The 23,824-nt window shown below is 42.5% G+C and overlaps 1 protein-coding gene and 1 long non-coding RNA gene across 2 annotated transcripts in view; one reads left to right on the top strand and one right to left on the bottom strand.

Moving 5' to 3' along the window:
• prom1a (prominin 1a) overlaps positions 1–23,824 on the bottom strand; it is a gene marked incomplete at both ends in the record, with an annotated part of 149,535 nt that overhangs the window by 61,337 nt on the left and 64,374 nt on the right. The gene's annotated exons all lie outside the window — the stretch shown is intronic.
• On the top strand, positions 5,260–13,584 carry LOC310789861. Its single transcript, XR_014553359.1, has 4 exons — positions 5,260–5,430; positions 5,817–6,042; positions 8,464–8,532; positions 13,474–13,584. It is a non-coding gene; the product is annotated as an uncharacterized lncRNA (long non-coding RNA).

Genomic DNA, 23,824 nt, shown 5'->3' with positions numbered 1-23,824 from the left:
TGACTTTGTTTGTTTATCGGTGTGTCTTGCATCAAAGAGAGGAAATCCCTGTGGTAGTTCACATGTTGGGACACTGGTTGAGACACTGTAAAAAATTGTGATCGACATGTTTTAACTAGCAAAGCACAATACTAACATGTTTATGTACATTATACAACTATAGTTTCAATGTTTTGGCCCTGCACACCTGACATAGTGATATATATTGTAAATAAAGTTTATTTCTGTTGCTAAGCACCTGGCATAGTGATATATATATATTGGAAATAAGGTTTAATTCTGTACAGTAATGCATATAGTAATTTTTTAAAGTGTAATTCTCCATTTTTAATTTGAATCAGACCTACACTGCATAAATGGTTACTTTCTAGATATTTTAAGTTAATGAACATTCCCTATGTGTCAATGTCAAATGTTTTGAAAGGAGAACAGTCTTGTACACTGCTAAAAGTAGCTTTAAGCAAAAGTAAGCTTAGTCATCTTGCTCATTGAATTCATAGCACATTTCAGGTATAACTTGATTACTTGCTGTTAGAGAATGGAATTTCCGAAATTCCATTCTCTAACAGCAAGTAATTAAAGTAAAGCACTTGCACTATGTGAAACAGCCATGGAACCAGCACACATGCTGATAAGATGCACTGGAACAAAGAGTAAAGTTCAATGGAGTTATTTTGTTTGATTTATTTTTATGGTTTTAATGAATGTGGTGAAGTTGACAATGAGTTAAAAAGGAAGGAAATGCACATTGACTGCGTTTACATGGACTTGAGTATCCCGGTTACTGTCGGGGGTTTGGAGTATCCCGTTTTTGTGTTTGCGCATGTAAACTAGGGGTGGGCGGATCGATCCCAAAATATCGATACTCCCGATACCTGAGTCTTGTTTTGAAGATCGATCCTGACATCAAAAGATCGATACTGAACACAGTTTTTGTGCGTGCATTCATGCAGGGCTTCTCCGCCTCGGATTTGCTGTTGTTGTGTCATCACATGTGCACTGAAACAACGAGTATACGTGCCTGGGCCAATAATAGTGCTTGAACGATATGCAGGGCGGGTCTTGTAAAGGAAGGCAAGCAGCAGAGCACAGAGTGGGATTGAAATCCGACGCGCACAATCGCATACAAAAACACACATGCCATTCCGTGATCTGATCACGGCTCAAAGGAACAGGAGCAGATCGTTTGGAGTTATTTTACATCAGTAAATGACAATGTTGTGAAGTGTGACGTAGCTGCATGCAGGCTGTCCACTACTGTGGGACCACTAGCCTAGTACCAACTTGTTTAAGCATCTGAGAAACAAGAAAGAGAGCTCTGACCTGCAGAAAAGAAGGGAGGAGGAGGAGGAGGGAAATATCACAGACACCCCACCCCCCCCTCTCAACACAGAGATAGACTCCACGGGCAGTCTTTTCACAGAGGAAAAGAATATCCAGGTATATATAGCAGTTAAATTAATATTAAGGATCTTCAGCATTGGTTAATGTTACATTTTCAAACTGTATCGGTCATAATTTATAGTGGTTGATAAATTGATAAACCTATTTATAAACCTCATAAATAATGACACACTACATGAAAGTTCATAAGCCATATTTAATAATAAAAAGTATCGGTATCGGTATCGATATCGGCAATTCTGGACCAGTGTTACTTGGTATCGGATCGACACCAAATTTTGCAGTATCGCCCACCCCTAATGTAAACATCATATCCCGGTTTCAGAAACCTGGATAACCTGCTAGCTGGAGTACTCCGAAAGAACCCGGGATACTGCTGCATGTATACACCTTATCCTGCTTTCTGATCGCAGCAGACTACCTGCGCAGGCGCGGCTTCAGTTCAGTTCATCTCCAAAAGGCAGCACACTTGGAGGCATTTTTTTTTCTCCAAACCAAACAACGCGAAACACACCGTGAACACCCTCCAACGCGAGGGGAATCTGTGAGTGAGAGACGAGTGCTTGCCTGGTGCAGCAGGGCACTGGTGACAGACAGCCTGGGACAGGGCCGCGGGAAGATTTTTTCCCAAAAAAAAAAAAAAAAAAAATTACAAATGTAATTAAAAATATTTTGCAGTGCACTATGTTCCTTTCTTGTTTAAGAATGTTTCGGGAAATGAAAATTTAGCCTATTTAAATAGAATTATCAACAATAACAATCAAGGAAGTTACATGCTTGTAGGCAAGAGAAGAAGAAGAAGCGCGCATGCACGCACATGTTGTGTTGAACCAACCAACAACCAATACGAATTGTTTAATCTGGCAATAAAGAAATGTGAACTTGACATTCTATTTTAATAGCCTACTCAAAAATGCACCTCCCACTATACAGCAAAGAGAGGAGTCAATGTTTCTTGATATATGCCATTCAGATCAGAATAATTAGTCTAGTCTTTAAGTTTGCTGATAATATTTCTATCATGTTAAGTCTGTGTCATGTTAACTGGTGTATTCAGAGCAAATAGGGAGATATAGAGCATTATCATCATGCTATATATCTCCCTCTTTGCTCTGAATGAGTGAGAAAAGGAGAAAATACTGAATAATTACATCACAACAGTATCCTAATGTTAATTTAAAATGAGATATTCCTCTAAATATGGCAAAAAAATGTAAAAAAAAACGTCAAAATTTTTTCCGCCGGGGCTCGCCAGCACCCCCTGCTTAAAATGACTTCCAGCGGCCCTGGCCTGGGAGAGGAGCGAGGAGGAGAGGGCTCCATGCTGCTGATTCGCCGAGCTGCCCGAGTGGTGTGAGGTGAACACCGCTACCGTACACAACACAGCTCGCGCAAAATGACCCGTTTCACTATCACAATTTGGTCCAGTAACACTAGAAAGTATAGAAGCGCCGCACGATTACTTCCTCATCAGACTGCCGTCAGACTCCGGCATTTTCCTCTCTACCCTCGCTGCTGTAGGTCCCGCACAGAATAGTTTTACCTGGAAATACTCACAGTGATTAAGGGGCTCACGCGCAAAATGTCAGTGCAATTCGACTTAAAAGTCTCACTTCTGGAGCGATGAGGAAATGGAGTTTCGCCGAGTTTTGTCTTTCGGCTTGGCAGCTTAGATAGGAGAAAGCATCGAAATGCTGCCCTATTCAAGTCTGTAGTATACACAGGACCGCCGCACCCTATACGCAGAGTACGCAGACTGCGTAGGGCATCATGTGACTGAGGGCACCAAAAAAAAAAAAAAAAATAAATAAATTGGTGCCCTCAGTCAGGCCACTCACTGAACAGCAGGCCAGGTGCCGCCTACTGGTTTACTAGTGGTTTTATTACTTTATTCAGGGTTAAAGTGGGTGCATCTCATTGTAAAATTGGACTCGGCCCAAATTGGGCTTCAAACGGCCCAAATTGGGCTTCAAACGGCCCAAATCTGTCTTCAACCGGCCCAAATCTGGCTTCAACTGGCCCAAATCTGGCTTCAAACGGCCCAAATCGGGCTTCAAATGGCCCAAATCTGGCTTCAAACAGCCCAAATCTGGCTTCAAACGGCCCAAATTGGGCTTCAAACGGCCCAAATTGGGCTTCAAACAGCCCAAATTTTTCGCCGCCGCCCTTCGGACGCCGGCACGCACGTCGGCCCGTATCGGCCTGGCCTGCTTGGTATCTAATGCCCGGCCTGAATTATGATCCCAGTCTGCCCCTGCTTGCATGTACAGTTTAACAATCGCTTGTTTGCTGACATGTACAGTAATTCTAACAATTGTTTGTTTGCCACATGTAATGTAATGGGAGATACACTAGTATCGTTCATAATTAATGATTTTGCAGTCTTTCGTTTGACAGTTATTGAAAGTTTTGTGGGGGGGGGAGTTGCACCACAAAACAATTACGCTTAGGGCACCCAAATGGCCAGCAGCGGCCCTGAGTATACAGACTACAGGACGAAGGTGTTGTGACTCAAATGAAAGCAAAAGCCGCGCGCTGCGCGCAAACGGGGACACTCCACCATGAAGACGGAATCCAAGGGAATCCCACGTCTTGGCCCAAAAAAGGTGAATGACGTCACGTCACACGCACCCAATATAAGCAAAAAATAATAATAATGACCCCGGTTTGTATTGTAATGATCACAGGCGCCTGCGCAAATAGCATGCAGTGATCAGTAACCAGGATACTAGTACTGATCATGTATACAGGGATATGAGTAACCTGCTTTCTCTCTCTTCCATGTAAACGCCATATCCCGAATATGATCAAAACCAGGATAAGCCTCATAACCGGGATACTCAAGTCCATGTAAACGTAGTCACTATGATGGACTTTATTGAAATCTGTTCAGAGTAAACTCTCTTCCCAGACAAATCAAAGGATCTCTCCAAAAAGAAAATGATCCAAACATCTCCGACCAAATGCCCGGTCTGTTGGTCGACTTTGATAGAGACAGTCAGCATGTGTGGGAACGCCCACAAAATGTTATACGGCTGGTGCGTGAGTGGGGTAAAACCGCCCATATATCTCAATGGGCTGACTCACCAAAGGATCGTGCTGCCGCTCTACACTACAGGATTTGGGATATAGAGCAGGTACATAGACGTCTGTTCAGATGTGCGTTTACTGCGGGGGTTAAATCCCCGATCGTGTCTGCCTGGGCTGGTCTAGCAGCTAAATACTAACTTTGCTGAATGGATAGAACCGGAGGATTTACCCCACCCTGACCCCGCCCCCAGCCAGCTAACCCAGCGTCTATGACGAGACATCGCCTCAACCTATAGTTAGTTACATTAAGTTAGTTGAAGTACATATAAGTGTCTGGGGCAGGTAGACAGTTCCGCAGCCCATAAAACCGCTGGTATAGATATACTGACTTTATTGTCAGTTCACACTGAAATTTGTCTTGCAAGACAGCGGCAGTCCCACGCACAAACACATGACAAAGAGAACAAAACCAAAAATACATACACACATACAGCACACAGAGAGCACTGGTCACTGCTCCACTGACCCTCTGCCCTGTTCTTGATTAAGCCTCAGGATCGACTGATGTATAAAGGACTTTCTTAGTCTGACCTTCTTGAAAGTTGGGATTAAGTATCTCCTGCCAGAGGGCAGGAGTTCATATTCTTCATGTAGCACATGATTAGTGTTTGAGGCAATATTTCTAGCTAGCCTCAATACACTGTTGACGTATGTAGACTCATATAGACTATGTAGTGGTTTACCAACAATTTTTGAACAAATATTCATCTGTCTTAGTAGTTCTGATTTTAAGGTAACAGACAGGCATCCATACCAGGTGGTACTGCAGTACTGTAAAACACTCATAATCACTGAGGTAAAAAATAATAGAAGAATCTGTTTACTAGCACCAAAAGATCTTAATCGGCGAAGAAAGTATAGTCTTTGCTTTGTTTTCTTACACAGGGACTCTACGTGGTCTTTCCATGACAGCAGGTGGCCTATTGTTACTCCTAGGTATGTGAAGGAGCATACTTGCTTGATTTGTTCGTAATGATAGTAACAGAGATGCTGTGTGTGTCAGGTGGAGATCGATAGCGATGTGTGTGTGTGTGTGTGTGTATGGGGGGGGGGGGTGTCTGTGTGTGGGGGGGTGTCTATGTGAGGGGGGTGGGGTGTGTGTTTTAAAGAGATACTCAACACTTTTTCCACTTTTTTCTGCTCTAAATCAATATATATTGGAAATTAGCTGTGTTCTTGATGAATCCAGGTCAAAGTCCTGACATTTACTGTAAATCTGAGTAATTCCTCTTCTCTTCTCACATACCTATGCAGTTCCATACAAACCAAAAAGGCAAAAAAGCCAGCTGTAGACTCAAATTTCCCTCTCTTTCTATTGGCAGAGCTCTTGATCAGTGACGCTGACGCAGTTTGATCAGTGACGTCACCAAACCCAGCCTGCCCATCTCTCGCGCCTGCGTTATTACGAAACCCACCGTGGTTAAGCCAAAACCACGCCCTGTGCCCGCCTACACAGCAGTCAAGCGCCGGGATTGGCCAGGCGCCCATGCTCACGAATCCTCTTCCCTGTTCCACAGCTTGGAATCCATGTCGAATCCATGTTCAGAGGTGAAGCCAACTTTGAGAAGCAACAGTTAACTTTATTTACTTTTTAGATGGTTTTAAAATGTTTTATGCAGCTTCCAACTTCATCCAGCCTGCAGTACCAACAGTTTATCAGCCAGTGTTTATATTCACCATCCCAACAGTTGCATGTTTAAATGTATTATTCCATTTGGGTTTTATGAGTATTTATAATTATATATTTTAGTTTGGGTTTTATTTGTTGTGATGTGGATTGTGTGATTTTACTTTTATGTTCTTGCATGTTTTTGTAGATTGGTGTTTTACCTTCTTGTTGTGGGTTTTTTACGAGTATTTATAATTATATATTTTACTTTTGGTTTTATTGATAGTGTATGATTCAACTTTATCTATGTTGACAGCACTGCAGCTATGCTGCAGGTTTTTATTGCTGTCATCACCATCGCTATTTTGTAATAGACCTTAACGCAACAGAAACGACACCGCAGCACTGTGCGTGCAGGACAGTATGTCAACAACAACAAGTAAAAACTAGAACGACCGCACCGCGGATTTATGCCTCCGCCTTCGAAGAAATTCCATCAAGACATTCCTGAGATATCGCGTTAACAAGCTTGAAAATGGCATTCGAGAGGTCACAGTGACCTTGACCTTTGATAACCAAAATGTAATCAGTTCATCCTTGCGTCCAAGTCGATTTTTGAGCAAAATCAGAAGAAATTCCATCAAGGCATTCCTCAGATATCGCGTTAACAAACATCGTACGTACGGACGGACAACCCAGATCCATAATGCCTCCGGCCTGGCTATCGCCGGCGGAGGCATAATAAAACCTCGGCGACTGTGATGAGCGAATACCATCACAAGGCCCCTTACTGGACGCGCACTAACATAATGTGCATAGCAAGCTTGCTAGTTTTGAAGTTTATAGTTCGTCATTGCATGGAAGGCTATGTAACTGTGGCTATGTAACATGTGGAATGGCAAATAACTTATTACTGTACCCATATGTATCATATGTACAATATTACATTTTGAAAGTAACTTGCCCAACACTGTTGACTGCACATGTGACATAAACATGGTTATTTATTATTATTATTGGTTATAAATTAGGGCTGCACAATTAATCGTATTTTCATCGTCATCGCAATATGAACATGCGCAATAAACACATCGCAAAGACTGCCTGGAATGCAATGAATAACAAAAGTGGTTTTATTTACATGCGTCATGCATTCCCACTCAGCATCTGATCATTTTGTCTTGTGTTGTAAATCCAGCGTACACCTTTCCCTTGCAACAGTGCGCTCCTCCCCTCTGCCAAAGCCCAAACACGCTGTGTGTAGTTTCAGCTAGAGTCAGTGTGTATTTCATTTCTTTACTCAGTGGGCATAGGCTATGTTTGGGGTATATGTTAGCATTATTAAAGCAGAAAGACATAGGAACTGTATAGCTAATATGCATACTTTAATATTTGTTTATTTATCGCAAGTCGTATCGTCATCACTATATTGAACAATGTTATCGCACATCGCAGATTTTCCTCATATCGTGCAGGCCTATTATAAATTATCCTTTATTTATCCCCATGGGGAAATTCATGCTCTGCATTTGACCCATCCTCTACTAGGAACCTTCCTAGAACTAGGAGCAGTGGGCAGCTGCAGTGCAACGCCCGGGGTGTGTGTGGGTGTGGGGGGTGTCTGTGTCTGGGTGGGGGGATGTCTGTGTGTGTGGGGGATAAAAGACGAGTCTGATGAGAGCTCACCTTAATATGCCCACAACGCAGAAAGTGTTCTCCACATGCAGCATGTTATCAATATTCATCTGATCGACTTTATGGATCAGAGGCACCATCATGTATTAGGTAGCCTACAAGGCTAATTCTTATGTTTTGGTTCCAGTTTTTTGTAAAGCAAATTATTCCCATGCGTCCCAAGCGTCCGTTCTGAAAGCGGACGCCCGCATGTCAAACAGCTGCAGTCTGCATAACATTACTCGTCGTCGGGGGAATAGTAGACTATAAATGCACATGAATACTATAACGTTAGTAGTTTTTCTAAGGGAACGCACAACAGGCTAGACAGATTGCCGTTGTGGAGCTGGTTTCCCCAATTGGGATTGTTTTGAGGAGAGACGAACAGAGGGAAAATCCTCAGACCGACTCGCCACAGACAGATGCACGCCTGAGATGTCCTCTGAAGCTTATTATTATATCCGTTAATTTTGCCTACTAATGTCAACAGCGTTTGAGCATAAATAGCCTAACCTACTTACTCATAGTGTAGGCATGGAGCATTCCTCCTGGCGCCCCTGTTGCAGTCATGATTGTATAGGCTACTTTTTTTTTTACTTATGCCTTTCTTGCTGTGTGAGGTGGTTTCCCTGTAATTTTTGCTGACCATTCACACCGTTCCGTGTTCGCCGCTCCTATGCTTTCAGGTGGAGGCGGAATGGAGCGAGAGGACGAACCTACACAAAAACATAAAGCAGTATACAAAGGAGGATGAGGTAATGCAGATTTGATAAAGTTTCATTGGTTTGTGTTTACGGTGTGGCCACCAGGCTGAGTCCTCTAGAAGAGGGCTTGTCCGTGCGTCTGTATGTCCCCACGAAAGAAAGAAAGAAAGAAAGAAAGAGAGAAAGAAAGAGAGAAAGAAAGAAAGAGAGAAAGAAAGAAAAACATCAGCGTGAGGTGTGATGACCTCATCGCTGATTCCATTCCATTACGTCATTTAGCAGACACTTTTATCCAAAGCGACTTACAATAGTACATTTTGTCAACAGTAGTGAAATTAACTGTGCAACACAGTCTACATCAACTGAGACCTTTTAAAAGGAATACGCAGCATTTGTCAATACTTTTTTTTTTATATATTTTATTTTTCATTTTTTATATGCAATAAAGACACACAAGAACAAAAACAAAACAAAAACAAAGACACACAAGCTCAGTCACAGGAAAGGAAAAGAAAGAAAAAGCATACACATATCAACATACAACATCATAGTGAGGTGCTACTATGATACTGTATATAGAATCCAGTGTGAGGAGTCAACGAGAGATCAGTTGGGTGAGTTACCCGTTGCCCCTAACCTCGTTCAAGTAGGCCATAAATGGGCCCCAGATGGTAGAAAACTTCCTACAGTAAGTGAATTAGTCCTCAGGAACCTGAGTCTCTCCATACGTATAACTGAAACCATGTCTGACAGCCATAGCTGAAAAGAAGGCGGGGAGGGGGACTTCCACTCCCTTAGGATGAGTCTCTTGGCGACGGTCCAGCATTTGTCAATACTTGAAGGAATAAGTAGCATTAGTTAGTATTTTTGTGTGCTTTTTTTTTGAAGGATGGTTAGTTCAAGAAGGGTCCAGGTGTGTAGGGATGCACCGATCCACTTTTTTCACTTCCGATCCGATTCCGATACCTGAATTTGGATATCTGCCGATACCGATATTATGCCGATACCAATATTTTTCTTGAATATACAGTATAGGCAAAGATTTGGCCAATTAAAGTTTTTTTTTTAAATATACCTTGCAAAAAGCAGACAAAATTAAGAAAATATACAAGGCAAAGAAGGATACTATTATACATTATTATACAAATTACGGCCAGCTGTGCGCTGGAATTGCAAAAAAAAAAAATAATCCAGCCCCATCCCTAGTTTTAATGCTGCATTCGTGTATGGCCAGAGGTGGCAAGTGGCAAACAGGCATCTCTGACCTACGTGCGTTCAAGGTTCAAGACTTCAAGTCACAAAACCATGTATTCTAATAGCATCAGTTATTAGACAGCTAACAACTAATAACATTAACGTGTAATGATATGGGTTTAACCAACACTGCAGGGTTCCCTTCCCGGGCCGCCGTTATAACCGCGCGGACTGCAGATATCATAAAAATAAACATTCTGATTAATAGCGGATGGGTTGCACGCGGTGAAATTATGTATCATTAATGAGGAAAATTAATATTAGTCTATGAACGTATTTTAAGCTTCATTTATTTTTCGTCAGGCACATTGTTAGCCGCCTATTGTGGGATTGCAAAGGACCCCAAAAGGATCCAAGGTGCGTTATTTCGAATCGCACATAGGTTGAGGCCACGTCTCGTCATAGACGCTGGTTTAGCTGGCTCAGCCAGGGTGGGGGCGTGGTCAGGGTGGGGTAAAAACCCCCGTTCTATCCATTCAAAAAAGTTAGAATTTAGTTGATAGCCCAGCCCAGGCAGACACGATCGGGGATTTAACCACCGCAGTAAGCGCACATCTGAGCAGACGTCTTGTGTTCTGCTCTAGAACCCCCAAACCTGTAGTTTAGAGCCGCAGCACCATCTTTTGGTGAGTCAGCCCATGAGATATATGGTCGGTTTTACCCCACTCGCGCGCCAGCCGTTTCACATTTTGTGGGCGTTCCCAGACATGCAGACTGTCTCTATAGGTTATGCAAAAACCACGCCCTGTGCCCGCCTACGCAGCAGTCAAGCGCCGGGATTGGCCAGGAGCAAGTCTTTTGTCTTCTTTTGACAGCTGGAATCTCCCACGCCACAACCACTGCAGGGCACGCAGCCCAGCGATTTCATGAACCAACTGAATTGCTCTTGATAGCGGACATTGAAATGAATTATTAGTGTATTAACGCTAATGAAAACACACAAGCTTTTCAAACAAACATTTCCCACACACCACAAACACTGTGCCCAGCCCAGCGATTTTTTTAAGCAAATTGCTCTTGATAGCAGACATTGAAAATAAATTACTGCAATAACGCCAATGAAAACACAAGCTTTTAACACACAATCGATTTTTAAACATATATTTCAAAACATCATTGTAAAATTCAGGCCTTTAGCCAAAGCTTCAATAACAGAGCTCAGCTGACCTGCAAATAAAAAATATAAAAAATATAAAATTAAAAATACAATAGGCTACAGCACATAGGCCTAGCTCCCCCCTCCAGGCCAGCCATTTGTTCCAGGCCAGTGAAGTCCCAACAATCTACAAAAACATGCAATAATATAAAATCATAGCTAAAAAGTTGAATCATACACAATAAATAAAACCAAACGTAAAGGGTTAGCCTTCCCAATGGCCAAGGGCAGCATCTGTTATTCTGGCCTCATAATAAGCACTGAGGCGGGTGGTCAGAAAGTCAAATAACATTAAACTACATTGTATGCTTTGGTGCGATGTAGGATTTTGTCTTTCGATATCCTTATTGCAGCCTCGCTGCAGCCTCGCTTGGTGTTGTTGCTTCTCACAGGAATGTGTCCCTGTAAAGGAGCCCAACATGAGCAAGAGCACCTGGCCAAACCCCGGCACTTGACTGCTGCGTAGGCGGGCACAGGGCGTGGTTTTTGCGTAAGCTATGTGTGATTCGAAATAACGCATCCAAGGCAGTGGTAAACAATACCAGCGTCAAATGAGCAGGAATTTCACTTCCGGCCAGCAGGAATTTCACTCGGGTTTAGTGATTTTGCCTTCAAAGTAAAAGCCATAAACCATAAAACCATAAAAATTGAAGAAGAAATCTAACTATGTCCAACATAATGAACATAAGAACACTAAGATGAACCTCTAGTTTAATGTTTGAATGAAAATAGACCTACAAAGGAGACGGTATGTTATTTCTTGAAATGCTTGGCACAGGGTGTGTTTCTAGCTCACACTGGTCAATAGAGGGTACCTCTCACCTGATTATGGCCTCTAGGCCACCAAGAGAAAAGATTATCAAGCTATAGGCTAGGTGACCCATTATGCAAATGCATGGATAATGTGGTCTTGTGAGAAGTAGGTACTTGCCAGATGTGTGCAAATAATTCTAAATCCATGCTTGTTGTACTCTCGCAGACCACCGGAAGGCCATTAAAACGGGCCCATTTCAAATAAATATTAAAAATCAAAAATCAATCGTTGCAAATCAAACTCACTGGATACATGTAGCTGCATAGTCCCTCTATCATAGGGAAGTGCTCTTTAAGCTGGATGTGTGTACATTTTAGTGTTTTTGGACATGTATGTACAGTGTCAACTGAGCAGGAATTTTCAAGCTGCTGGTTCCCATCAGTCAGAAGACCATTGAAATGGTCCGATTTCAGATAAATATTAAAAATCAAAAGTCAATCGTTGCAAATCAAACTCACTGGATACATGTAGCTGCATAGTCCATCTATCATAGGGAAGTGCTCTTTAAGCTGGATGTGTGTACATTTTAGTGTTTTGGACATGTATGTACAGTGTCAACTGAGCAGGAATTTTCAAGCTGCTGGCTCCCATCAGTCAGAAGACCATTGAAACGGTCCGATTTCATTACTTTTTTTGTTGAATTGTGCCACGGGGTACACATGTAAACTTTGTCAATTTAAAAGATAACTATGCATGTCAAGAAAGTCGTAGTTTGTCCTGAAACTGAAACGTGAGGTTTAGTTTTGTCAATTGACTACAGCTCTCGTGTCGCACAATACAGTATACGTCACACCATCAACAACATGGACTGGCGGGAGAGACGTCTTTCTGATTTATAACTTATAGTGCCACAGTTGTACCACAAACTGTAACTTTATTGACTTGCAAAGTTATCTTTTACAGTGACAAACATGATATGTGTACTAGGGGTGTCAAAAATAATCGATTATAAGATGCATCGCGATGCGGACGTGCACTCATATTCTGGTTTATTTTAAGAAAAGCATTTTGGCTAGTGGCTCAAGCCTCACGATTAGATGGTTGTGATGTCATTATTCAGTCAGAATAATGACATCACAACTGTCACAGAGTGATATGTAAATTGACATGTGTTTGTCAGGGACCCCTTTGTTTAATTATGATATTGTAATCTACGTCTTTGCCCAGAGAGTCAAACAGGAAGTGGGAGTGGCTTATGATAATATATGATGGGCGTTTCAGGTACACGAGGCTCTCTCTGCCATTTTGCTGCTAGTCTGATCAGGGAGCTACGTATCGCTCCTGCTCTCGAATTCTCTAGTTTCCCTCTGTTCTCACGTGTGGGTGTGAGTGTGTGTGTGTGTGTGTGTGTGTGCCCGTTATGTTTATCTTCTGGTTTGACGATTTCTGTGCAAAGACATACTGTGTTGATGTGACGAGTTTGATTTGACTAGACACGAGTTTGATTATATTTTGAGAACCAGACGCTCTGTCACAACAACCATCTAATCGTTAATTTAAAAGTAGATATTCTTCTAAATCTGGCTTCAAACGGTCACAAATTTTTCACCAGCGACCTTTGGGTGCCGGGAGCCCTACTAGTGATGTCATAAATGACTGATGATGTCACAGACATACGGTCAAACCCTGTTCTAGACGGCTCGACCTGGTGGCCACACCGTGAGCAACTCGCTCTATCCATAGCTAAAGATTGCACAGGGAAAGCAGCCCGTTATTACACTGTGTCTTGTTTCTTTAATGGTCTGACTTTCACATTTGTCCCATGAAGGAAGATGATCATGATGATGAAACGGCCGAGAAGCTGGAACATTTTGGAAAGCAGTTCGGCACAAAATGTCGAAATGTAGACAGAGGGAAAGACAGACAAGATTGCTCCTGCTGTACAATACTATGATACATAGGCGATTCTAGACCTTCCCAACAGGGGTTGCACCACCCAGAAGTCAATATTACTCCGATAGGGGGGTCTCCAGAGAAAGACATTTTGTAAATTTAAAAATAAAATGCATTCATCTGGGGCACTCTGAGAGCAAAATGAAGAGGCTAGTAGATATGAAGAACTACACACATCACATTAATATCCTTGTTTTGATGAATGCTAGGACTGTATAAAGTTCTTAAAGTTTGTGACCACCAGGGGGCATCAGTAAAGACGCACACTCAAGATGTTGAATGTTCAGGCCAGGGTTTACTTGGTAGGTATGTGTGTGGTTCTGAAACCAAATGAAAATAGCAGTTACAATCTGCATTATACTTGTTGTTACAGCAAATGCCCTAAATGTATACAGTAAACCAAATATACATTACTCATTCAACTCAACATCAATCTAGCACTGGCACTCGTACAATACAAAGAAACATCAATAACTGTCAAATCAAGACACTACCAGTGAACGGCAACCCAGCATCAACAAGGAGCCACATGGCGGACGAATCCACCGCATGTAGAACACAATACAAACATAATTCCACAAAAACAACAACAAACATTAAACACTCACTTGTTTCTTGGACGCACAGCAACTTAGAACAAAAAACCCCAGCAACTGGATCAACAAAATATCAATTGAATCCACTCGGTAAACATTAGAAAACCTCTCTGACCAGCAGCGCACTTTTTCACGTTAAGTTTTTCCTGCTCTGCTGGCTTCTGGTCTCCTGCGGCAGCAGAGGAAGGGGGGAAATGGGCTGTCAATAGTCCTTCGTCACAAATGTCGAATACAACGACATAGATATCTGCAACACATGATATATATAATATATTCGATTAGATTTGGTTTAAATCGTTTATGTAAAAAAAAAAATCATCTGGCCACTAGGGGTTGCACGTGCAGCCAGTGCACCAACGTATAATCGCGCATGCTATGATATCAGCTGTCTAATGTCAAGTAGCCACTAGCCGAGAAGCCTGATACAGGCGTGGTGGAGGCATCACAGGTGCATGTCATGACTTCAACCAGCACCGATGTATGCCTTGTATAGCGCACAGAGCTTCTATATTTTACAAATCCTTGAACGGATTACAAAACGATATCTGTAAAAATCTGAGAATCATCTGGCAGAGGGACCTAGGGTGTGATGAGTGATGAAGAGTGGTTACAAATACTAGCTAACACAGGGAAATATATAAAGGAGGCGAGGGGGCAATTCACTCAGTATAAGTTAATACATCGGTTTTATTACACTCCTTTATAAGCTCCTCAGGATGGGCTTGATGACCACTAATTTATGTTGGAAATGTTAGACAGAAACAGGAACATTTTTACATGCAATCTGGGAGTGTCAACTGGTTTACCCGTTCTGGGGAAAAGTACTAGAATATACAGGTATTGGGAAATGGTGATAAAGGTGAGGATTTCAAGAGGGCATTGGACCGCTTTTTTGCATATAGCACGGCTGGGACACTGTGATCATGGCCGTAACTAGCTATGAGGACGGGGAGGTCCGGACCTCCCCTAATATTTCAGAGGGGAAAAAAAAAAAAAAATTATAAAACAATCTGCATGGAAAAGCATGAAAAACACGGGATCGCTTTTATTTTGAAACGAAAGGCAGGTCAGGCAGGAAGTCATCTGACGCCGCGTCCGCGGTAACTTGATTCCGAGAGAGCAGCAGCATGGTGGTGAGTGATGACTGTCTGTCTGCCTGGCGAGATAATTGAAGGTGAGCGAGCTGCGAGACAGTGAGCGAGTGAACGACAGACAGTGAGTGACACTGACAGATTTTTTAGCAACAACCAAGAAAGTAAGTGTCTAGTCTGTCTCTTAAGTAATGTTACCTGTGTGACACGTTGGGATGCTACTGGCTAATCATGCATGATGCCAATTGCCAAGCTCCCGAAGTCAGGTATGCAGGTGGCTATATGCATGGTTTCAATTTCATGACCCAATAAGTAACAAAAAGAGGTGGTGTAAAGTTAAAAACAACATAATATATTTTATTTTATTTTTCAATCGTTCCTATCAGGAATAAATAAATGTCCCTCTGTATGTTTTTTTTATTATCGATGATGACTTTGTGTGTTGTGTACGGCTTGGGTTGTGTACCTGTGTTTGTAGGTGTAATTTTGATATGAATTTGGCTAAAACAGTTTGTGTTTGTTAGTTACAATTATGTTGACAGGAGAGCTGAGCAGGTGGTGACATGAAAGAGAATATACTGAATAATGACATCACAACAGTATAATCCTAATGTTGATTTAAAATGATATATTACTCTAAATATGGCTAAAAAAGGGGAAAAAAAACCCTCAAATTTTTTCGGCGGCGCCCTTGCGGGCGCCACCGAATGCGCCTCCCCTTGCTGGACCTCCCCTATTTCGGAACCCTGGTTACGGCCCTGACTGTGATGTCACTATTATTACTTCTTCTTTTGTTCAGCTATCAGAGGCCTGGGAATGTTTTATAAGTGAAAGTGATTATACTGTCTGTGTGTGTGATTAAATAAAAACTTTATTTACCCAAAAAAACAAAAAAAAAAACAAGGACCGATGTACTAAAAGAAATAAACATCTTGTAACAAATATAAAAGCGCCTTTCTTTCTCAACAGTCATATTCAAGATAATACGGTGTTGTAGAATAAATTAAGAGTTCTTGAGTCAGAGATTCAGGACATTATATTATAGATTAGGATTTCTGTGAGACTAAATGTGTGTAAATGTTGAGGAGAAGACATGAAAATAAATACAAGTATGTGTGTATTAAATGAATAGCTGAAAGCTTTAAAGGGATAGTTCGGATTTTTTGATGTGGGGTTGTGTTGAGGTACTTGCCGACAGTCAGTGTACTTACTACATGCAGCAGAATGCAGCCAGCACGGTCCCAATTTGGAGCAAGTAGAGCTGTCTGCTGAGTGTGAACAGGGTCACAAGCAAAGATGTCAAATTAAAAAATAAATGCTCCATACTACACCTGGCGTAATCTAAGTCTCGTCCAAACTCATGAATAGGGAGCACACAAACCAAACGTTCAACTCAAGTGCAAGTCCAAAATAAACATGAGTAAAAAAGGAACAGGCCAGCACTCTAAATGTCCTTTCAACATTTTAATCGTACGATTAAAGATTTGAAAGGACATTAAAGTGCCTGCTTGTAATCCAAGTCTCCACCATCCCTGAGATGCCAAGTTACTTGAACATATGTCATCTACACCTAGCTGAAATATGCACTGTAGCCAGGTGGTGCAGCACCCCACATTGCTACATCATCCAGCTGGTTACAGTGAAGATTTCAGCTAGATGACATCTTTTCAAGTCAACTTGGCATCTCAGGGATGATGGATACTTGGATTATGCCAGGTGCATTTATTTCAATTCTTTTTTTTTTTAAGTCTTTTGCTCGTAACCCTGTTCACCCTGTTCATATCCTTTTTAAACAGTTAGGTTTCCGTATAAATCATTACAATATGCTCCCGTGAGGTAGGAATGCAATTCTCGGCGGGGATGCACAACTCGGCATAACACAGGACGCGGCCGGTCTCCATTTCTTCACACCGGTACCGGACTGGCTGCATTTGACTGCATGTGGGGGCAAGTACCTCATACAAACCCACATCAAAAAATCCAAACTACCCCTTTTTGGGGGAAATAATACTCTTTCCAACGGTTACACTCTCTCGACATGTTTACAAAAAACAATTGCCTATAGTCTATATTTTGCTTTTACTGTATTGTGTAATTAATGTATACCTTTATTTCTACTGCTTATTTTAACATTCAATGTGTTTCTGTGTTTTTATTTCCCCTTTCCCTGCTGAATCCTATAACTTTTGCTGCTGTAACGACCCAATTTCCCCATCATCAATAAAGTTTCATGTTATATTTAGCTGTAAAAACGTATCCCCCACACTGGAGCTGTATTCACCGCCTAGAGGGCTTCCCAAAAACCTGACATTTATTCAGATGGTGACATCTATATACCCGTCATTGTGGATTCCTTTGTGACAGATTGAAGTTAACGCTCGTCACGGTATTAACGAATGCCCTAAAAATAGCCCTGCATGTGATGGATCCCCGTGGAAGCTGATAACGGAGTGTGTGGTGTGTGGGATGGAGAGAATGTGTGTTTGTCGGTGTGTGTGTGTGTATGTGTGTGTGTGTGTGTGTGTGTGCACACGTGTGTATGTGTATACGAGGGGGAGAGAGAGTAAGTGACAGACTGTGCTCCTTGTGTTTGTGTGTGTGAGAGAGTATTGTGAATGTGTGTCAGAGAAAAAGAGGGAACAGCTGACACTATTTAAATGGCTTTCTGAGTTTCTTGCAATAACTTCAAGGACAGAGATGTACTTTTTGCTTTTAACTGTGTCTGTGTGCGCACGATGGCTGCCTTGTGTATACTGCGTCCGTTCAGAGCATACTATACCTGTAGCGTTCATTTGTAAATAGGCCTGGGCCGATATATTCAATAATATTGAATATCATGATATTTGTACTTGTAGCCATGTGCGATATTTGTGCAATTTTTTGTGCAGAATTTGGCAGTCTGCCCTGCTGCTGAGTCTGACCCTGAGAGAAGCAGCAGCCGAAGACGGCCATCATGCAAAAGAAAAGATGTGGCGAGCCAAATTAGCATGTCCATAGCGTGTCCATGTCCATAGCGTGTCCATGTCCATAGCGTGTCCATGTCCATAGCGTGTCCATGTCCATAGCGTGTCCATGTCCATAGCGTGTCCATGTCCATAGCGTGTCCATAAACAGACGCAGGATATACACATGTGAACACATAGCTAAAAGCAAGCATGTGTCGTGCCTAAAAATATTCCCAAAAGTAATCCTGTATTTAGAATGCCATTAAAAGTATTCTGTTACTACCCAACACTGATTTGTGTGTGTGTGTGTGTGTGTGTGTGTGTGTGTGTGTGTGTGTGATTGTTCTGCTGCTGTCCTGTCAGTGCTCTGTGCTCCAGTAAAAACTGGACCAGTGGTGAAAATGTGTTTCCAGACATTAATTGGGTCACTTTGTTCATTAATTAATTCATCAGAACATGATGCTAGTGTTACTTGTTATATAAATTAGAGCTGAGACTAATTCTGACTTTCCACAACACTTGCTGGGCAGATCGGCCTTGAGCCAATAAGGAACAACTGACTATGTTTTGCTGCTGCTGATCCAGTTGTGGGATTGACGCTGTGAGATGATGATTGTTTTTTTAGCCATAACTATGAAACGGAAATTAAGAATTGATTCCAAATACTAAGGGCTGTTTTCAGGATGAAGAAATTAAATGACCTGAAGTTTAGATGTTATACCTGCTGAAATGATATCCATATTAAATGATACAAATGCCCTCTGTACCAGGACTTAACTGTACAGTACTTTTCTCACACCCACAATTTCTGCTATTTGCTTTTGTATGACAGAGGTTTGAGTCGGCACTATTTTGTCAACCAAGGTCTTACCTATAATTACCTATAAAAAACAAACAAACAAACAAACAAACAAACATAATAATGTTTGAAGTGTGGTAGTATTTTTGGAGTATGTGTCTTTTCTGGAATAACGGAGATCTCATTTTCGGACAAAACTCTTCAAATCTATACTAGGCTACTGTATGCTGTATGATTCCCAGTCGTGGGCAGAGAACGCTCAGCTCGCTGTGATTGCCTGCCTATTATTATTATTACTTATGAATAGCATTGCATAAGACCATATTGTAGCGGCCCTTTGTGCTAATAGTGTTAGACACTCGGACTGAAATAGACCGCCGCAATGCAGGCTGGGTAACAGCATGAGGCAGGGGTCTTCTGCCCGGCTGCGACAAAGAGAGGGATTTTCTAACTGTCATCTTATCATTATGAATCCATGTGGGGGTTATGTGGAATCACAGCTGATTTGTAGAGACTGAAATACAGAAATAGCTCCTGCTCTTCTTTTAATGATGCTAAAGTGTCTGCCTTACAATGGCTGGCAGGCACAGTACTGTGCAGAGCATGAGAGCATGCACGAGTTAATACATAGGTATATTATGAACAAACACGCATGGGCTGGACTTCACATGGAGATGTGGCCACTGCAGAAGTCCTGGTGCTATCATGCATGTTCACTACACCAGTGCTTCTCAACCTGGGGGTCCGCACCCCAGAGGGGGTTCCATTGGTATCATTGGTATCCATCATGTTATGTGATGAGAGAGAAAACAAATCTACAAACAAAACAAAACAATTTTTTTTTACATATTGGCAGAATCAACTTTGTCAAAGTCCTGTCTCCACCTTTTTTCGGCTATTTACAATTATTGATAAACACATTATTTTCTTAGTTACATCGTTATACGTTTCCTCTAGGGTTTTTCTCCTCCAATTTTGGTGTGACACTTTTTTTTTGCATGTTTGTTTCTGGAGGAAACACCAGGGGAGCACGGGGAGAACATGCAAACCCCACACAGAAAGGCCCTTTTTGACGACCCCACCTGGGCCGTAGGCACCGAGGACATGGGAATGGGCGCACACCCTCAGCGCCCGCAGCATCCCAGGCGGGAATCGAACCCAGGACCTTCTTGCTGTGAGGCGACAGGAAGCTACACAACCCAAGGTAATACTGTGCTAAACTACTGCTGCACTCAAATATCAAGTTTTGATGTCTCGTCAGAAGACATGAAGAAGAGTCTGCGACAAGACTTTTAAAATCCTCACTAACATCGCACAGATTCTGTTGTCTCATTCCATGCTCACATGAAACGGTTAGGCACCGACAGGGTATCACACACTTAACGATTTCCACAGCCCCTGCAGGATGTGACCGCGTCCCTCTCTGACCACAGACGCACGGTTCAAACCTCGAGGCTGCCAACACAGCGCGCCACCGGTCTGTCGCTTCCCACGGCTGCTTTTCAACATCCAGGTCACTGCTTCCTCAGCTGATCTGTCTTTATCACGGGTGAGTTAAAACCATCGGACTACTTTCTCAATGGTTCTCACTCAGTGGTTGTTAGTCCTGCTGCCAGTGCCAGCCTCACAGCAAGAAGGTCCCGGGTTCAAACCCCAGTCCGTCCCAGGTCCTTTCTGTGTGGAGTTTGCATGTTCTCCCTGTGTTCGTGTGGGTTTTCTCCGGGTGCTCCGGTTTCCTCCCACCATAAAAGACATGTATGTAAGCAGTGTTTCCCCTAGAAAAACTTTCGAAATGTACCCCGACCGCAACGGTGGGGGCCCTCGCTGGTGATGCTAAACTTTTAGCTAACCTGTTCGCATCTATGTTCGCAATGGCATCCCAAGTATCATCATACTATTATAGGATGCGATGTGAACAGTTGTATTATGGGATGTGCGTTTCCCAGGCAATGACACGTTGACACGTTTTGGAACAGCGCCGCACGCTGGCACAATGCTCCTAAAAGCAAAATGCTTATTGTTTTGAATGGTTTGGCATCTTCTATTACTGTCAACACTGTCAACACCAGTATTGTTGTATTGTAATAATATGCCATAAAGGTTTATTGAAATCTTGGGGAGAGCTGATTAACCGTAACTGATGTTAGGGCTAATGCTCCTGTCAGTGTGTGTGAGGCACTGGCAATTCTAACTAAATTCTAAGAGTTCCAAGGGAGAGCAGTGGAAAATTTGCCATCTGGCTAACACTGGAGCATTTACAGTAATGTTCGTTAATGTGCATTGTCCCTCAGATAAATAAATAAATAAATAAATAAATAAATAAATAAATAAATAAATAAATAAATAAATAAATAAATAAATAAAACTAAGAAATTCTACAACAGGGCTTTAACAGGTTGCATGGTAGAGAAGAGCAGAAGCCAGAAACTGTCCTTCAGTCAAGCATCCATCAAAAGCAGAAGAACAGGAGGCAATCCGTTTATTCATCATTCAATTAATTATTAATTATTTTAAAGTGCTATCCATTTATTTGCCGGATGCAAAAACAAATTCTTTATGTAATTATGAGGGGTGAGCTACGGCGTGTGACATCTCATAATCCTCTGTTTTCACGACGTCACGCTATACTTTGATTGGGATGCGTGTTATTTAGAGGAAACTGTGTGAAAGCCTCCCACCCACAGGGGGCTCCCACCCTGACCTGTCATGAGAATGAATAGAGGTGGGTGTTGCAATTACTTCAGTAAGACAGCAAATGCCTCATCATTCTGACTCACAACAAGTTGAGTGTCTCTCTTTGCATAATATTCTCACACTGATTTCACAGAGAGTCAGTAAGTCTGCAAGACGTTGGAGTGCAGCAACTACGGTAATCTGTAACTGAGGTGACATAAGACTGAGGTGGTAATGAATGTGTGTGTGTGTGTGTGTGTGTGTGTGTGTGTGTGTGTGTGTGTGTGTGTGTGTGTGTGTGTGTGTGTGTGTGTGTGTGTGTGTATAGGCTTCAGATTTGTCAGGTATAATACATGATTTTGCAGTGCGGAATGCGGACTGCTCTCTCGCGCTGCTCCGAGGCACAGATCACTCGCCTGCTCACATACAGTCAGTCAAGTCCAGTCCCTAATCCCAGACACGCCCACTTTCAAATGGTCAAATCAAGCTCCTCCGCACGCTATGTCCCGCCTCTCTACCCTGTTTCAATCGGAATACGTCATGCTAAAGAATCGCAGACCCTGGGAATCCCATTTCAGCTGGACTTTAATTAAATTGGATGAATTTGCTGGCCGGCTATAAGGCTATAATAACCATAGGCTAAATAGATGTTCAAAGCAAGTAAGTCAGTCGGGCAGCTCGCTTGGAACTCATGAATTGCCACTTACAGCGATATACTGCATGTAGTCTATTATCTATACCAGCACTGAACTGGACGTCCTGTTGTCCCATCTGAGTCCGTTTAGACTCTCTCATCCTCAACCAGCTTATTGCTCTCTGGGTGCCTTTTACCCCTTTTAATCCAATCTAACCACTTCTTGGGAAATAAATACCACCCATATTTTCCTGCCTGAAAGCACCTGTCACCCCCCCCGTCCCCCACCCCCCCCCCCCCCCCCCCATGTGCCTGGCTGTCAGCTTTGGGAGCCTCTGGAGGGGTAAAAAGCAGCCCCTGGGCCCCGGCTCTGCTCCTCATCCCTCTCCTGCCTGTAATTGGTTCATTAGAAGTGCGTCTGCGCCTGGTATCTGGGGAGATTTCATAAGAAGAAGAAGCGCTGAGGTCGCTCTCGGGACACTTTAGTGTCTGCGCTGCTATGGATATTGCTGTGGAATTTCTAATAAAGCGGGCTACGTTCCAGCGAAGACAGAAAGTCAAAGAGCATCAAACTAAAGTAGACTCCTGGATCCCCTCTGTAGCAGTGGGGGAGCTGAGGGCAGCTCTCACAAAGCTTTTGTGCTGCGGCTGCAGCCCCCAGTAGCTCCTGCTGCTGCTGCTGCTCCAGGAGACCATAAAACAAAGTGGAGTGGATTCAATCTGCCCGTGGTCTGCTCTTTTAATAATGCCGTTTCAGCAGGAGGCAGGGCAGAGATGACACAACACATTCATAAAGGCGCACTGGACCCTCTTCTCCCATTGTTGTCCATGATATCAAGCAATCCTGACCAGTCGCTTCACTACAGAGCTGCAAACCAAGTGCAATATACAGTACGGCCTCATGTAGACATGGCCTTAGGTGTTATTTTTCCAGGATGCATGGATCTCTCCAATACAGCGGTGGATACCTGAAGGTCAACCTCAAAAGCAGCACAGTGTGTCTTTTCAAAACATGAACTTCTTGTTTTGTAACGCATCACGTTAGTAAAGAGATGTCAATGAAAACTTGGATGTAAAGCCATGCTTTTCCTCAGGTTTCTTCAGAGTTTTGATGCTACCTTGGCCATTGCTTTAGGAGTTGTCTGGTGAAAATTAAATATATACATGATGTCTCTTTACAGAGTGAGTGTTAATATGTTGTTAATACAGCAATTAGCTTAAGTGGCTCTACAGTGAAGAGATTTGGATGAGACTTAGTCGATCGGTATGATGGAAGGTGGTTGGTTAAATAGGGTGTAGGTTGAAAATGGCTGGAGTTATACTTCCCTACAACTTGTATTGTATATCACCAATGCTACAGCAATGAGCTTACAGTTATTATTATTACTACTGTTTGAAATGTTGGGGAGATCTAGGAATTGCAGCTTATTCTTGCCGCTTCACTGGCTCTTAAAGTCCCACTGGAGAAAAGCATCAGCTAAATACCTA

The sequence above is a fragment of the Poromitra crassiceps genome (genome assembly GCF_964638095.1).
Source record: "Poromitra crassiceps genome assembly, chromosome: 15".
NCBI lineage: Eukaryota > Metazoa > Chordata > Actinopteri > Beryciformes > Melamphaidae > Poromitra > Poromitra crassiceps.
The sequence above is the reverse complement of the archived record's forward strand: the minus strand, read 5'-3'. Positions and strand labels throughout refer to the sequence as shown.